This window comes from Acomys russatus, chromosome 22, assembly GCF_903995435.1.
Source record: "Acomys russatus chromosome 22, mAcoRus1.1, whole genome shotgun sequence".
Lineage (NCBI taxonomy): Eukaryota > Metazoa > Chordata > Mammalia > Rodentia > Muridae > Acomys > Acomys russatus.
Genome location: NC_067158.1, coordinates 38174093 through 38192396, shown reverse-complemented (window position 1 = coordinate 38192396; position 18304 = coordinate 38174093). Strand labels below are relative to the sequence as shown.

The 18304-nt window shown below is 38.0% G+C and overlaps 1 pseudogene; it reads right to left on the bottom strand.

Annotated features, from left to right (window-relative positions):
- Window positions 1-476: 476 nt before the first annotated feature.
- On the bottom strand, window positions 477-17411 carry LOC127205739 (calmodulin-A-like; annotated as a pseudogene).
- Between the last annotated feature and the right edge of the window lie 893 nt (window positions 17412-18304).

Genomic DNA, 18304 nt, shown 5'->3' with positions numbered 1-18304 from the left:
GAAGAAATCAGCAAGTAGACAAATTCTTAGCCACTCTAACTAAAAGGCAGAGAGAGAATATCCAAATCAACAAAATCAGAAATGAAATGGAGACATGAAAACAGACAGGAAATCCAAAGAATCATTAGGGTTCACTTCAAAAGCCTATATACCACAAAATTTGAAAATTTACATGAAATGGATAGTCTTATGATAGATTCCACTTTCCAAATTCGAATCAAGAGCAAGTAAGCAAATTAAATATTCCTATATCTCCTGTGAAAATAGAAGCAGTCATCAAATTCTCCCAACCAAAAAGTGCTCAGGGCCAAATAACTTCAGCCCAAAATTCCACCAGACCTTCAAGAAGAACAAACACCAATACTCTTCAAATTATTCTGCAACAATCATCTTGATACTTAAACCACATAAAGACCAAGCAAAGAAAGATTATTTCAAACCAATTATCTTATGAACATTGATACAAAACTACTCAATAAAATATTCACAAACCAAATTCAAGAACACATCAAAAATGTCATTTGCCATGACCAAGTAGGCTTCATCCTAGGATTCAAGTGTGGTTCAATATACTAAGATCCATCAATTTAATTCACTATATAAACAAACAGAAAGACAAATTATATGATCATCTCTTTAGATGCTAAAAAGCATTTGACAAAAATCCAACCCCGGTTCATGTTTAAAGTCTTGGAGAGATCAGAGATACAAGGCACAGACCTAAACATAAAGGCTGTATACAATATCAAATTAAATGGACAAATATACAAAGAAATTCCATTAAAATCAGTGACTAGACAAGACTCGATACTCTCTCCATATCTCTTCAATATAGTACTTGAAATTCTAGCAAGAGCAAAAAGACAACAAAAAACCAACAAGGGAATCCATATAGGAAAGGAAGAAGCCAAAGTATCACTATTTGTACATGACATGACAGTGTACATAAGTGACCTCCAAAATCTACCAGATAACTTCTACAACTGATATACAGCTTCAGCAAATTGGCTGGATACAAGATTAATTTAAAAAATCAGTAGAACTCCTGTACACAAATGACAAATGGGCTGAAAATAAATTAGAGAAACTGCACTCTTCAAAATAGCCACAAATAATATAAACTATCTTGGTATAACTCTAACCAAGCAAGTGAAAGATTTGTATGAAAAATCTTCAAGTCTCTGAAAAAAGAAACTGAGGTAGATATCAGGAATTGGAAAGATCTCCCATTCTCATGGATCAGGAAGGTCAACATAGTAAAAATGACCATCTTACCAAAAGCAATCTACAGATTCAATGCACTACTCATCAAAATACCAAACACAATCCTTTTTTATTAAATACTTTTTTATTTTTTACATATGCATTTATTTTATTAGTATACATATATACAATAAACTATAACAAGAAGAACCGTGACACAATCAGCAATTATATAAATGTTACATTCTTAGTGTTTTGGCTATTTGTCTTTGACAGCCTGGATGAAAACATCTCTCCTATATTGGTGCATCTAAAATTCTGATGTGAATCAATCTCCATCACATCTTGTCTTTATCAACTTAAAACATCTATCTAGACCTAAAAACATCTTACCCCTAGACAATTAAGCTTCATCGTAAAACTAAGCTACCTGGTCTTCAACTCCATCAGAGACTTGAGAAGGAATAAAATTGATTACTTTTGCATGCTGGCAGTGCAGGCTAGTAGCTTTCTAGATGAGAAGATGACAGAGACAGTTTACTACCTGAATAGTTACCCAAAACTCTCTATAATGTTGGAGCATCTTCTCCAGCCTTCTGTCCCAATATATCTGACAGACATATTTGTGACTGGGACTATTGAGGACTTGCTTATCTTGACTTGGCAGAGTTTGGCTGTCAACTCTGCCTGCTTCCAAGCTTGCGCTTTTTAAGGCAGAATTCTGTCTGTGGTAGAAATGAAGACATTTTCCCCAGTGGCTTGTTTGGCACATTTGAAGTCACCTCCATAAGGAGGTTCTTTGATGCTCATCATCCTCTTTCAGCAAGGCTAGGTGTTGCCAGGAGTCAACCTGTCTCTTCAGTGAATCTTTAAAATAATGAAAACATTTTAAAATGCCATATCCTGTATGTCTCTGAGGCTTATGAAGACCTTATCTAACTATTTTACTTTATATTTCTATAGTGTCATATCTATCTCTTGCATCTAAGATGTTTATTCTTGTGATAAAAACAGACTAGTAATTGATATGACCATGATTTGGTCAACTAACAAATAACTCGTATAACTTACTTATCCTAAATAACCTGCAATAGCACCGTCAAAGTATTGGAAGTAAATCGTATATTGTAATTGAGTTATATGGGTGCAACGCCTTTCCAGACATTGAAAGATCAATTTTTGACTTCATATGAAAAAAAAAAAAAAAAAAAAAACCCTAAAGTAGCAAAAACAATCCTGCACAACAAAAGATCTGGAAGAATCTCTGTCCCTGATCTCAAGTTGTGCTACCTTACGACCCAGCTATACCACTCCTGTGCATATACCTGAAAGATGCTCCACAATACAATGAGGACATTTGCTTAACTATGTTCATTGCAGCTTATTCATAATAGCCAGAATCTGGAAAAAACCCTAGATGTCTCTCAACAGAATAATGGATAAAGAAACTGTGGTACATTTACACAGTGGAATATTACTCAGCCATTCAAAACAAGAAAATCTTGAAAATTTCAGGCAAATGAATGAAAATCCTGAGTGCGGTAACCCAGACCCAGAAAGACACATACAATACATACTCACTTATAAGTACAAATTAGCCCAACATAGATGTTATCATAGAGACTCCACCCTGTAGAGGATCATGACAGATGCTGACACTTGCAGCTAGACTCTGGCCAAAGCCCTGAGAGTTCTTTGGAAGAATAGCAGAATGGAAGTACCCAGAGGTTTCAGGAACCCCACAAGGAAGCCATCAAGATTGGTGGATCTGGACGCAGGGGGTCTGTGTAAACTATTGCACCAACCAAGGACAATGCATGCAGAGAACCTAGACCCCTGTTCAGAGCCAATGGACAGCTCATTCTCCATTGTTGTGTGGGCAGTGGAGTCTGTCTCTCACATGAACTCTGGTGCTCCTGATTTGATCACCTCTCCTTTGCAGGAAGACCATTCAGGCTCACAGAGGAAAGAGATGCAGTCTCTCTGGATGAGACATGATAGCCTGTGGTTAGATGGTAGAGAAAAAGCTCCCCCCTCAGGCCTAGGGGAGGTAAATAGTTAAGAAGAGTGAGGGAGGGTGGGAAAGGGAAGATACAATCAAGGGGATAACAATCAGGATGAAATATGAATAAATTATCATAAATAACTGTTTTAGAACATGCTTATACTACCTAGAACTACTTTTTAAAATGGCATAACTTGGATATTCTGTCATTTGACCAACTCCATCTAAGCGTAAATGTGCAAAAGGGCTTATATATATTCAGAGTAAGCCATAGGCAACATGTTCCTTCCTTAATTTTCTAAAATGAGGCTTAAGGACATTGACATCAAGGTAAGGGAAGGAAACATGAAGGAATGAGGCCCTAATTACTATGTCGGCATATTTTTCTGACAGCAGGGGGAAGCCTTTTACAGATAAGTTACAAAGAAAGGCAAATAAAAAAATTTTATAAAAGAAATTTACCACATTCGGCACAATATCTTTAATTCACTGCCATCATTTTCCATCATCCTCAGGGTGTACCTGACCATCCCCACTACTATCTGCTTCCCAGATCATTTCATCAACCTTTTCATGTGTTAGCATCTTTCCAAGTCTTGTCATCACATGGTGAAGCTCTGCGGTTGTAATATAGCCATTGCCATACTTAGTAAACACACACGTGCTTCTCTCATCCTTTGTTACTGTCTGTATCTTTCACTTTTCTTGTCATCATTATCAGAGTTTCAGGGAAGTCAATTGTGCCATTATCACCTCCATCTACTTTCTTCATCATCACGTGTAGCTCTGCTTCCCTGAAGTTCTTCCCTGGAGACATCATCACAGATCCCAGTTGTTATAGTCCCATCACCATCCTTGTCAAATAGGGAAAAAGAGTCTTTGAATTCTGCAATTTCCTCTTCAGTCATGTTGTCAGCCACGCTGCAAGAGCTACCTGTTTCTGTGATGTGATCACACAACCACTGAACTCACTTGCTCCACTTGGACACAGGATCACTGATATTATATGTGAATTTGACCACTCTCCTCATGTCAGGATGCAGTAAGAAGGTCTGTTGTTGAATCAGGAAAAAGGTTTGCAGAATACATTCGGTGTACTGGTTGGTGCTTTGATCGTTCTAAGTTTCAGAATATGAGAAATATTTGCTGTTTTTTAATGTTATATATTTTGTTGTAATATGTCATTTCATTAGGCAAATGAAATAAGAACGTTGCTTGCCATTAACTGGGTTCACTGGCTGAGATAGTGATGGAAACTTCCCTTGACCTATGCCATCCTTGTCCCCACACAAGACATTCAACCTGTGCCTACTCTCTGTGCATGTGTGTATGTGTGTGTGTGTGTGTGTGTGTGTGTGTGTGTGTGTGCGCGCGCGCATGCGCACATGAACACACGCACACAGATATCTTGTCAAAACACATCTTCTGAAAGGAGACTGGGATTAAATATTAGTTGGATTTCTTTTTATCATCGTTCTATAGATCAACCAAAATATCTCTGAACTTCAACTGACTCTCAATTATCCCATCAGAAAATAGTGATATTAGTAATTCTCTCAAAATTATTGTGAGCTGTGGACAGTATATGGATATTGCCCTTGGCATATAGAAGAAGGGAGCATGGAGTCATAACTGCAATTACCTTCTCATTTATTTCTTGTTCATGAGCATAGAAAAACCAGACATTCTCAACTACATATCCCTTTGGCTTTAGTGGTGTTTGGGTGCCAGGTATAAATAAAAGTATACTTAAGCTTTCTAGGACCCTCTGGATCCTTCTACTTTGCTATTCTCCCATGCTTCTCTCATCTAGAGTCCTCACCTAGGATGTCCTCCCCTCTGTCCCAGTTTCCTGGTAAGTGGAGACTTTCATGGGACTTGCCCCTTAGGCTAGTATGCAGATATAAGTGAGTATATACCATTTGACTCTTTCTGCTTCTGGGTTAACTCACTCATTATGATCATTTCTAGCTCAATCCATTTGTCCACAAATTTCGGGAATTCCTTGTTTTTAATAGCTGAGTAGTATTCCATAGTGTAATGTACCACTGTTTCCATGATCTGGCTATTATGAATAAGGCTGCTATGAACATGGTTGAGCAAATTTTCTTGTTGTTGTGCTGGACCATCTTTAAATCAAATTCTTTGATGGCCTTTGAATGAGCATTTAATTTATATACTATCATAGTTTTTCTGCTTTAAGTACATACTTACCTCTATGAATTGCCATTAAATTTTAATTGATCTCTAGAGTAAGTCATAAGAGATGCTTTTTTGTACATGTAGTGTATAGCATTTCTGTCTTGTGTGATGGATTCAAGCAGGACACTTTGTTTTCAAGAATGTAGCTCCTCTAAAAATATTGTGGATATTAAGTTGTCTACAGCTATAAATGTATAAATTCCACAGATATTCTCTCCATGTTTTCTTTTTAAAAAAACTTCTTATAATATGGATAAGTTGAACTTCCCATATTGCACCCAGTGAGGGTGACATAGTAAAATAGCACATACCTGCATTTCATTTATGCTTGCTTGAATTATCCATTGGATATCTGATAGTTACAAGAAGAAAATAGACAACATTTATATGTTGGCTTCTATCCAAAGATATAACAGGATTTGTGTCATTTTTTCCAGTGAATGTCCATTTTATTTTCCTTTCTGGGGAAACTGGCTGTGTGGTCCTGGCTATTTTAGTATTATCCAAAGCCATGTTACGAAGTAAGGCAAATAGGCATGTTGGTGGAATGAACTTATGGAGGCATTTCAGATTGGCAGCTGTAATTACTTAGTGAAAATTTACTCGGGATACTTGCTATTGATGCATTGCTCGTGCTAAAGATCTTTAATTATCCAGAGTAACTGGCTTGTGGTTTCACATCTCAGAGGACAGAAAGCAGTTCCTAGAGCTAGGCATTCTAAACACCATGACGTTCTGAAGAATTCTTTCTGATCAAAGGAAACCACGGTGGCTTCTCCTCTGAGAGGTCAGTGGCAATCATGCTCAGTTAGTAGGGCAGAAGGCCTCAAGTGTCTCACAAGGGCAGCTAAATTTTCTTTCTCAAATGGGATGTGTAACAAAGGAAAGAAAATGGACTTTGAAAGAGGACAGATTGGTGAAATGCTACTCTGTCGCTTATTACCTTGGATTTGCTTCAAATGTTTGATTTATAATATCTGATTATTTAATTGGCAAGTGTAAGCTATCTCAAAGTATAATTAAGGACTTTAAATAATATAGCATGTTTAAACTGTAGCACAGTGCTTGTCAGGCAAGCATCCCAATCAGTGCCTGTATGGAAGGTGTGCCAGCATTTTATGGGTATACTCTGCATCAAACAGAATTTGAATATCCCTTAACCTGTACCCATGGTGTTGGAGGTATTTGGGATTTGGCATTTTTATATTTACAATATTTGACTATAAACAATAAAGGAAATTGGGAGTGTGGCCAAAGTTGAAACATAAAATTTATTTATTAATCATGTTTAATTTATGTTCATAAAACAAATGTCATTGTATACTTCTGTGCTGTATGTTGGCCTTTTGAATGTGACCCATCCCATGTGGCAATGTGTGGCATCTTCTATTTGTGAGGTTTTGGCAGAGCTCAGGAAACTTTATTATTTTCAAAGTAAGTATGTTTAATGTGCATCACATGGAAGATGTGAGGAGTGTTATCCATTTGTGATGCCCACCAGGCAAGTTTGAGAGGAATTACAGGCTGGATAGGGTAAAGGTTGTTCCTGATTTTACTGTCTCCTTGATTCCTCTTCTTTAGCAAATTTTTTGAAGTCAAGTAATTAGAAGCTTCATCAGGAGTGGGAAGAGGTTGAATTTTTTTCTTGCTAAATCCCTGGGCTTGGGAAACAAATGTGTAAAAATTGCTCAGATTTGGACTGTTTTCTGTGTTCAAACAAAGTGAATGAGTCTGTGCCCTCACATTTGCATGCTTATTGACTTCTTATGTCAGGTATTCTGCTGGCAACTGGTGGGCAAAACCATATGATACCTTTCTCAGTGTGATGGATTCAGCGTCTACACGCTTTTGAGGCTGCCACGTGGCAAATTACTCATTTTTCAAAATTATATTCTAATAAATTCTTTCTGCCAAGAGTCTTATATCCTCTGATTGGCACATTTGTCTTAAACCTTTTCTGGCACAAATGGCTGCATAGGCCTCCTGAATCCTCCACTGTGTCAGTTCATTTCCATGTCCTACAGTGACAGTGAACAGAGAGCTACATTGCACTATCCACTTCCCTGGCATTTCATTTACTTTAGTTATGTTCTAGGGTTCTTGTCATTCCTAGTATTAGCTCCCTTTATACTTTGTTCTTAGCCTTTGACCCACTTTTAACTCATATATATTACAAAAGTTCATGAAACACATTTCTAATGGGTGCAGATATCACACAAAAGAAACATAACAACATGAGATGTTAGACTGGAATCTGCTATTAATGTTAATTGTGCCCCTTGGCTATTCTATAAAGGATATAAAGTCATGGTCATTTAAGGTGACATTTCATAGGCTTGAGCAGACAACAGACATGTGACGATGGAACAACATACAGTTAGCAATGTATAACTTCATTTCAAATAATTATTCATGAAATCAAAATTGACACAACTGCCTGCTCTTTTGCACACAAACTTAGCATCTCCTAGATCCAGGGGAATTAAGCTCATCTTCAGACTATGGGAATCTGAAGCAGGTGTTTCCGGAAAAGATAAGTCCCGGAGGGAGGTTTCATCTTCTCGGATTCCTTTCCTCCTAGGCTGAATTATGTGAATAGTTGCCTATGCGCTAATAGCAAGGCATGCTAGACCCCCTCCCCCTGATTTGCTCCAGGAGTCTAATTAATTGGATGTGATTGCAGAAGCAATTACCCTGTGTTTTCCTGTGCTTAGGTTGATCAGAGCTGGAGGCTGTGTTGAGTAATAGCTTTCCTGTACTGTAAGACCTTTAGAACTAACCCATGCAAAACAAAATAGAAAACATGGAGGTCACCAACTCTATTAACTTTCCATTACTATGACAAAATGCCTGAGACAAATTCAAAACTGTTTATTTTGTTGCGTGATGGTAAAGGTTTCCACTGAGGACACCTTCTCCTTGTTGCTATGGGACTCTACTGAGGTGCTGCAGCAGTAGTGATCCTGTATGGTAGATGAAGTCTGTTCATATCCTGGCTTCCTGAAAACAGAGTCAAAAAAAGTCTAAAGTCTTAGTATATTATTCAAGGGGACTCTCTCTAGTGATTTAGCTTCTTTCCCATAGGCCTTAATTCCTATAGTCAGCCTCGCTCCAAGCTTTTAGCCCACAAGCTTTTGGTCTGCACTGCATATCCCATTTGTATGAGTGGCGTGGGACATGTTCGGTGTATTTCATACGCAATTGGTTCAGAGACATTCCTGGAGTTGTGCTTAGTGAAATAGGACAACGTTTCCTTGCAGCAGCAATGGTGAGTACTAAAGAAGCGGACATTCAAGTGTCCTCTGCAGCCATTCAAGACATAGTGTCATCTCTGTCATAGGTGTCTTCTAGTTACATGGTAGATAGTTAAAATTGTTAACATTGCTTTAGGGAAAAAAGGCCATGAAAGTCGGTAATAGAAATAAGTATGATAAAATCAAGGCGGAATATCATAAAAGCTGTAAAGGTGATGGGAACAGGCTTGGACTGTTGTACAGAGGATCTTCCAGAGCCTGCAATGTACAAAACACCATGAAGGTGTGGTCATATGCCATTCTGACCCATGGGCTTATTCTTTCATTACATAGTGAGAACAATTTAATAGGTAGTGTTGTTGATTTAGTTCCTGGTACTGTCTCTATGGCCTGGAAATAAAACTGCACCCTCCAGATTTGAAGGCTTGTTTCCTTGGGATACTCTGCAGTCTGAGACAACTCAGCATTGGCCACTGTGAATCAGGAGGCCCTGAGTCTGTAGTCATTGAGAGGTGGTTTTTTACACCTACCTGTATTCCACAGCATTAAATAGGAACTTGTTTTCTCTTCCCCAGGAGGATGCTTTCCAAGTCCTTCGGTGCAGTAATACTGGAATGAAATAAATATGCACATTCATTTATGACAGTATTTGAATCTTAGCTTTGAAGGCAGAGATTCTACACAGCTCATGATTGAATAGACAGGAATGTGATAAATTATGACTTCTGTCTTCCCAAAGGGTTGACTGTTGAATCCAGGGCCATCAATCGTTTCTCTGTTTTGATTCATTTTCTTCCCTCCACTTATTCAATTATCTAGTATTTATAAATGTTGATGAATTATTAAGGACCAGTTTGCTTTTCTTGAAGGTCTGTTATGGATAGTTTTGGAAAATTACAAATTGATTACTGAGTAAGTTTCTATTTTTTTGCAAATGTATGTAAAAGTTTATTCATATTTTCTTAAAGGCTGCCAAATACAAATAGTCAAAACACTATGAATGTAATATATATATATGTGTGTATATATATATATATATATATATATATATATATTTCCTGATTGTTTCATGGTTCTTGCTGTATGTAGCTTATTGCATATATGTGTAATAATATAAATGCATATGTAAAATATTTAATAAAAGATTGTAAAAATATGTTTATTCATGCCTATATTTTAGAAAACAATTGTTCATGCATAAGGACACTATTTCCCTCCTTTTAAATAAGTTAAATAGATCTAATGAAACATGAACAAATCAGTAATTATCAACCAGTCTATCTAGATTATCTTTTAATTTTTCTTTTATTGAAAATAGATTGTTTTCTCACATAATATATACTGATTATTGTTTCCCCTCCCTCCACTCCTTTCAGTTTCTCCTCACCTCCGTTCCCATCTAGACCACCACTTCCTTTGTCTCTCATTAAAGAACTTTATAAAAATAACTTCAACACTGATCCATGAATATAGAAAAATGTCATGAGGTCATTTTATCACTACATTTTGTTTGTGTGTGTGTGTGTGTGTGTGTGTGTGTGTGTGTGTGTGTGACTGTGCATGCACATGCACAGATGCATCTTTTAGAATAGCAGGATATAGACTCTGAATCTTGGTCACCAAACAGTGTTTAGGATAGGTTCCATCTAATGAAATCTGTGCCCTTTGCAACTGCTTGATCCTTCTGTTAGACCCTAAGTTATGGAACCCACAGATAGTAATTGGCTTTTAAATACTGTCCCACCTCATGTTCTCCTTTCCACTTCAGCAGTGTATCCAATATTTGTTATTTTACTTCGTTCCCAATAAAGCTGCTTTGTGGTTTAGTTTTTTCAGTGTTTATCTTTCCAGTTCTTTGAGCATGATCCCATGATCTTGGAATCACCCAATCCAGTCAACCAGTTCTACGAACAACCTCAAAACCCACGTCCTAATGAAAGTGAATCCTTCCAGAAACACTGCTTTCCCATTTACACTATTCCTGTGTCTTTATTATAGACTATAACAACTGTGGTCAATTGTGCTTCTCTGTGATATTTCTCCTTATTACTTTGTGCTTATGTTTACTATTTTTCCAAGTACTGTTAGTACCCGATGGAAAAAGTTTGAAGAAAGGGTCTGTTGGAGCACACCTCATGCTTACTCCTCCCTCTATGCTGACTTTGTGTAATTAGGCCCATATTTGAAGAAAGTTAATGAAAGGTTGAGAGTAAGTTAAAATAAGGCACCTTTATATTTGTATCCTGATGCATAATGCTTGATGAAGAGAGATAGTGTTGGATTTCAGGCTCCATTGTTTTGCTTTGGTAGGGTACTCTAGTTCACCATACAACTAGCATAGTCATGAATAAGGACCTGAGGCTTTGGAAGTCAATTCACTCTTCGAATAAAGCCGGAGGATGGTTACATCTCACTGGCTTTCTGCTTTTAGAACAGAGAAAGTACACCTCACTCAGTGCTGAGTGAGACAGGCAGGTTGTCAACCTTAGAAACTAGGTAGTTGTTCCAATGATGTATATTATATACAATTCATATTGCATGAGTGTAAGCATAGAAGATACAATTCAAGTGATATTTAATACTTGTTTTTTCTATATTTATTGCAGTGATAAAACTTCTATCAGGACTTTTTCTTTTGGCAATATTCACTGAGTTGTTTGCACAATCCTTGTTAATTGATATTTCAGGTCATTCTGAACTATTTCCTCCACATAGAAGTCTTGGAATTGGTAATCTGGTGCTCCTATAATTTTTGGTCCTTCTAATATTATGGCTCCATAATAGTAAACTTTGTGAATGATTGAATATTTACTTCAAACTTTGTGAACGTGAGCATAACTATATGTGTGTACGTACATATTCATATGTATATGCAAATGTATACAGATATGCCTATATATGTGTGTATATATATGGTATTATAATCTTTTTTAACTACAAATCTTGGGTTCTTAATAATTTACCAATGGACTTCAAGAGAAGAATGAGAAGATTCACACCACACCCTCCTACATCTTGGAGTTTTCCTAAGACTTCCAAGTAATCTGGTGACAACACCAGTCTCAACCATTTCCCAGCTGTCTAGCAGTACCAATAGTTTTCCTTGTGAGTCACTGTCACTTTAGTCTCTAGAGGAAAGTAACAAGGGAAGTGTTGTGTCTTCAAAGGTTGTAAGGTTGCCACATTCTCAGCATAGCTTTGGTGACATTAGTCTACAGAAAATCTAGTTCAGTTGTAGGTGGGACGGAATATAGGATGCAACTGTCTGCTTTGCAGTTTGTGACTGTCCACACCAAGACTTTGGAAAAAGGGCGCACCAAAGAATTCCTGCTTAACATGCTCCAGAGAACTTCACAGAGGGCTTGTGAATACAAAAGGTCTGGGAAATTTGGGGTGTAATTTCTCATATTAAAAAGAAAAAAGAGAGAACACGCCTTCACGCGAATTGCTCAATAATTAAAGCCAAATGAGAATTTCATTCATGCATTGAAAAAAATATTTGTTAATTGTCCGCTTTGTGCCAGGCCCTCAATTAGACCCAGAGATGAGGACATGCACACACACTCTCTTCTCATATGGCTGAATATGTAGTAGAAGAAATGCGGGCTTCACAGTTGTCAGAGAGAGAGAAAAGGGAAGCTGTTAAAAAGGCCACAGGCTGGAAGACCACGATCGTACAGAATGAAGCAAAGGAGCACAGCCTGGGATTGGGGGACCGATAGTGTCTTGAGGGAGGGAGTCAGGGTGTCAGTATAGCTGAAAATGAGTGTGCAAAGGCTGTGTTGTGAGGCTGGGCTAAGGCTAGTGTCTGTCTGGTGTGGCCTGGAGGAGATACAGAACTTTGTCATTTGTAAATGAGAACCATTCTCCAGCTATTTCCTGTAATTATCCACCAGCTTTGGGACTTGCTTTGGGACTTCATTCAAACAAGCTGCTTCAGGGATGTCAGTGCTCACCATCTCTCTCTTTTCCACCCTGACAGCACCTCTCTAGCAAACAAGAGAATGGCAGGTGAGCACCTTCAAACCCAGCTGATGTCCTTCCTTGCATCACTTTTTGGTTATTCTGTATGCAGCTTTGTCTACATGGGACATGAAAAGCATCATTTGCTTTCCTGGACATCTGGACATGGCTCTCCTTGCGCCAGTTACTGTTTTACTGCTCTTTTGAGACAGCAAACTGTATCCAGATTTGACTCCATCATAGCAATGTGCTGAAGTCTCCCTCTGAGGAACTGTGGAGACCCTAGCCAGGCCACAATCCAGAGCAGCTGCCCAGGGAGCCTAAGCATGAGTGACATAAAGAATCTGCTAGACTTCAGTCAATGTTTGAAAAAAGTATCTAAGTGCATGGCCAGCTAGATAGCACATTAACATCTGGGTGGATGGGTGCAGCTGTGGGCTTTAGGATCACCACTTCATCATAGACCAATATTTCACTTATGAACATACACTGAACAGGCATGCTTATCTCTGACCTTGGTTCAGTTTATAAAAACAGACCTGTGTGATCACTCAAAACTGTTTTTATTGGTAAAATGATCATTTCACCATTCCCAGAGCCTCACGGACTCTATTTCTAAGCCTGAATTGAAAATGTAGCAGGGTACTTTTTAAAATCCCAGGGAGAAGACAGAATGGAAAAGATCTGATTACAATCTCTTTTCTCTCAAAGAATAAGGCAATTTATTTTTAAAGAAAGCAATACTTTCGTTAATAAATATTTATATTCGTGGAAGTGCTGCCTAGATAGTTTCAACATAGAGTTTAGTTGGATTTTGGTGAGGAGTGTTTCAGACTTTACTCAGAGTGAATTTGCTCCAAAAATTTCAGCATCTTGACGTAGGTAAATTCTACATTAGCAAATTAATGGAAAGGACATCAGTCTCTCAATAAAGTGACCGCTCACCTATTAACACAGACTTCAGCATGTGGAAACTTGATTATATGATTTTTTTTTCACCCAGATTCATTCTTTGCTGTAGGTGGCACTACGCTATGTAAAGTTGACTGGTCTAAGGTATAACAAGGACCTCATTTGTTGTCATCAGTCATATTTTAAAGTGGACAGGACTGGAGTAGATGACAAGCAAGAAGGAGGCGGAGGAGATGGAGGAGGAGGAGGTGGAGGAGGAGGAGGTGGTGGTGAAAGGCACTGATGTCTTCTGTGACCTTAGCCATGTCCCTAAGGGCACAGCTACTAGGATGTGACATAAGCTCAACTTGGTTTTCTCCAGATTTTGAGGTAAGCAGCTGGCAGTGGTCCATGTTTTATTGTTACTCTATCATAGGTCTCCCTGTGTGTCTATCTATTTTAGATTATCTCTTAGATTTTTAGATTATCTGTAGAGGTATTTTAATACAGCAGCATGGCTGCTCTGGCAAGGGATCACATATAAAGTCCTTCTAAGCCTATGTGATCCCACTGAAATATAGACATGTCCTGAATTACAGTATGATCTGGCTGGAATACAGACACATCCTTAGTATACACCTTTAATCCCAAACAGTGTACGTGAGGTTAGTTTGTGGAGGAAACAGCCATGTTTGAAAATGGTGTCTAATTAGGAGGGGGACAAAGTGACAAGTCAGAGAAAGCTTTGACAGAATAGGATATGCCCAACTCTCACCAGAACAGAAATAGCAGTGTAGAGAGAGGAGGAGGAAGCAGTATTACAGAGCCAGCTTGTATAAAGAAAAAGGTAGACACAGATGATGACAGAAGAACCAGATGAAGCCAGAAGATTAGAACAAATTTCTAGAGTTAGTATGAGGCCAATCAGAGCAATTCAGTCAGAAACTGAGAGAAGCCAGTTTGAATTAGTCAGCTTGGAGAGGAGTTTGAGCCAGAAGAGCTGAGTTGACACAACCAGCCGAAATCCATAAAGAACTAGAAAGAGTGAGCATGTTCAGTAGTAAGCCTACAATTTTCTAAGTAGATCAATCTATTTTATATCATGTGGTGTGTGTGTGTGTGTGTGTGTGTGTGTGTGTGTGTGTGTGTGTGTGTGTGTAGAGGCCATAGTTTGACATCAAGTGTCGTCTTCAATTTTTTTTCCCACCATAGTTTTTGAGATAAGGTCCTTCACTTGACTCCATTCAGCTAGCCAGGTCAGTGAACTTCAACAGTCTCCACTCCATACCTACCCAGCAGTGAAGATAAAATTGTGTACCAACACACACAGCTTTTGCACTGGTGCTAAGGAGTCTAAACTGAAATCTGTGATAAACACTTAATTGAGCCATCTCTTTAGCATCCATTATTGCTTCTGGACATCACTTCTTTTTGGTCATATTCCATTTCTTAGCTATTGTAAATGTAACTTTTATTCTCCTGATGTAATTATCATCTCAGAGGCTTACTGCCTTCATCTGCTAACCTAGTCCTAGTCCTGGGATCTTCTAGACTCTGTACAATCTAACCTAGGCCTAGAAAGTTTTCAGCCTCTGAGATCTACTGCACAATAGGGTCACCCTTTTTTAATCTCTTTCTGAACTCTGACTGGCTGGTTTAACTCTCATCTTCAAGCTGACTGATTCAATCTGGTTTCTCTCAGTCTTGCACTGAATTGCTTTGCTTGGTCTCAAATAACTCTGGCAATCTACTCTAATCTTCTGTATCCTTCTCTTTTCTGGCTTGTTCTGTCTTCGCCTCTGTCTTGTATGTTCTGTCTTCAACCTGTCTCTATAAATTCTCCAAGTAAAATTGCCTCCTCTTTTCATGATCTGAACTGCTACCAATTTAATTGCCACAAACTCAATTCTACTGAACTGAACTGACTGAACTGATGAATAAAACTCAGAGATCTGCTTGCCTCTGTCTCCTGGGATTAAAGGCATGTCTGTATTCCAGCTGGATCACAAGAACTAGAAAGTCTTTAGATGTGATCTTCTGCCAGAGCAGCTATGTTCTGAATTAAAATTCTTCTACAAGCTATACTACTGTATACCCAATATTTTCTAATATTTTATAGTTACAAATCAGATTGAGTTGAAAATTCTGATTTTATACTGTAACTATTAGGCTTTTCATTTAAAATTTGGCATTACAATTAAATTTGAAAAAATAAAAGCTTATAATTCACATGTTAAAGTATTGAAAATTTTATCTGAAGGCTTTTTTTTTTTTTTCTGATTCTCTACATGTCTTACTTAGTGAATAAAGCATATACTTAGGCTACATCTTGCCACCTACTTAGGGTTCTGGAGTATAGAACATTTTGAAGTTGAATGGTGTGATGTTTTCTGAGACTGAAAAAAGGCAAAGCACAGGCCATGCTCTAGTTGGAAGCCTTTGGTTTATGTATGGGCATGGGCATCCGAAATGACAGGATGGGTGGAGACATGAAGAGGCAGTGACTACAGAGTGTCATGTTCCTAACAACAACAACAACAACAACAACAAGAATAACAAGAAAACTGTATAGTGTTCACATTCACATGCCACCCAATCTGGACTTGATGGGGTTTAAATTGAGGCATTCAGGTACAGGATGGAAGGCTGAGAGGGGCCGAAGTGGCATGTTCATTGCTTAGGGAACTTCAGCTCAGTCATGTCTAGCATTGTTCTCTCTGTGGTTTAACCCTTTCCAAAGCTCAGAAAGTTTCATACACGTTTCTGGATTTGAAGAAAATGAGCAAACCTCAAAAAAAAAAAAAAAAAAAAAAAAAAAAAAAAAAAAGTGCATATGCATGTGCAGGCACACAAAATGTGAGATGAACAAGAGTCTGCTTCTCAATTCTGTAACAAACAAAATCATCCAAGCTAAACAACATCAAGGAGAGCCATCCACAGAAACAAGTTTCATAGCAGACAATTTAAATTCGTTCTCAGCAAGTGTTTAAATAGAATGATATATCATTTTCTTAAGCTCTGGTCAGGTAAATAAAGCAGCTTTAAAGGGAGGAGTGTTGAATATTCGTCCTCTGGCACGCTTCCCCCAAGCTGTAGTGTGGGTGGAATGGTTTAAAACGGGATGCTTCTTTGCCCCATTTCCAACCCATTGCCCTTCAGGTTTGTTTCCTTGGATACTTTATATAAATCCAACTTGTCTTTCATACCATGAAGAATGATAGACTTGTTGATAATTCTATGATCTCACATTGGGGGCTTAAAGGCTTTGGTCAATCAATGACATTGAAACAAAACACTTTTTTTTTTTTTTTTATTTTTCTTATTGGCATGGAAACTCCATTCTCATGAAGACCCACATCCTTGCTCTTCAACGTCTAAAGCTTCTAAGCCTATTCTCTGAAGAGATAATAAGACACAATTAGCACAGACACACGGCTCTGGTTTAGAAACTGCTATAAAAAGAAAAATGATCCTTGTGATGATTTTTTTTTTTTTTGGTCTCATAATTGCTAGGCTACCACAAAGGTGCTATTTTGAAAATTGATTTAAAAGAAACCACTCAGATGGGCATAGTTTCATCTCTGATAGCCATAGTGCACATGAAAATGAAACTGCCTAGATTTTTGTGTAAGAGATAGAGCATGGTGGCAACCTTGCCTGTTAAAGTAAAATGCCACCTCTCTAACTTACCTGTTCTATGAATCTTGGCAGCTAAAGAACCTCTATAAAATGGAAGTAAAGATAATGTCTACCTGATCTGCCTGTGGTCAGCTATTATGTATCAGTATTTTGAAAGTTCTTTAATGCATGTAAGAGGTGTCACGAAGTTTTAGGTTCTGCTTTTAATAGACCAAAATGATTTGGGATATTTTCGTCATTCTAGACTTACCCATACTTTCGATCATCATTTAGCTGCACAAGGAGTAGAAGCGACACTTAGTGTCCTTAGCTCTTGAGGGTCAAGAGCTGGATTCATCATTTACCTCTGATGAGATTGTTTAACCCAGAGAGTCAATTTAGAAGACAAGTAGGAAATGAAAATTCGGTGTCAATCATTGCTGTCAGGTGACCCACTAAAATGCCTCATGTGATTTCACTGAGAGTGTTTGCAGAAATAAAATAAAAATGCCCAAGCCTTTAATTTGAATTATCTAATTAAAACACTTAAATCTTTGATGATTTTATAGTCGCCTTGCAAAGACCTAGTAAGCTCTGGGGCTGAGGAAGAGTGTGAAGCTCTCAAACAGGGTTAGCACGGTCTGGCCATTACCTTAATATTATCAACGTTTCTTTTGAAACTTGAAAGTTAAAATATCCTTCAAAACTCATTTCAGTTACCGTCTTTCCCTTACCTTTTGTAGTCATATTTCTCCCACTCCTCTGCTGGCATCAATGTAGCCTCATTAGGGATTGGGGTGCTCTGGGGCACTTCTGTGAGGGCTGAAAACTGTTCTAGGGAAGCTTAGTTTGTAGCTAGTGAAATTAACATCCATTCAGATTTTTGTGACAGCCTACAGATTTTCGAAGATTTTGGACAGGGTGTGAGATTCAGTGGATGATAAAAGGTTAAAATTTTTAGATTTCTATTCCTTATGTCCTCCGGTAACTAGCATTAAATGAAGGTAATTGCATATTTCAGGGATGGCTTCTAATGCATTTCAGACATCTGAATGACTGATAGAACACTGCAAATAATGATCCTTATGCCACAAATACAAATGGCTGAATGGGACACGTGAGTCAAATATTCATACACACAAGAGTCCCCTCTTCAAACTGCAGCTCT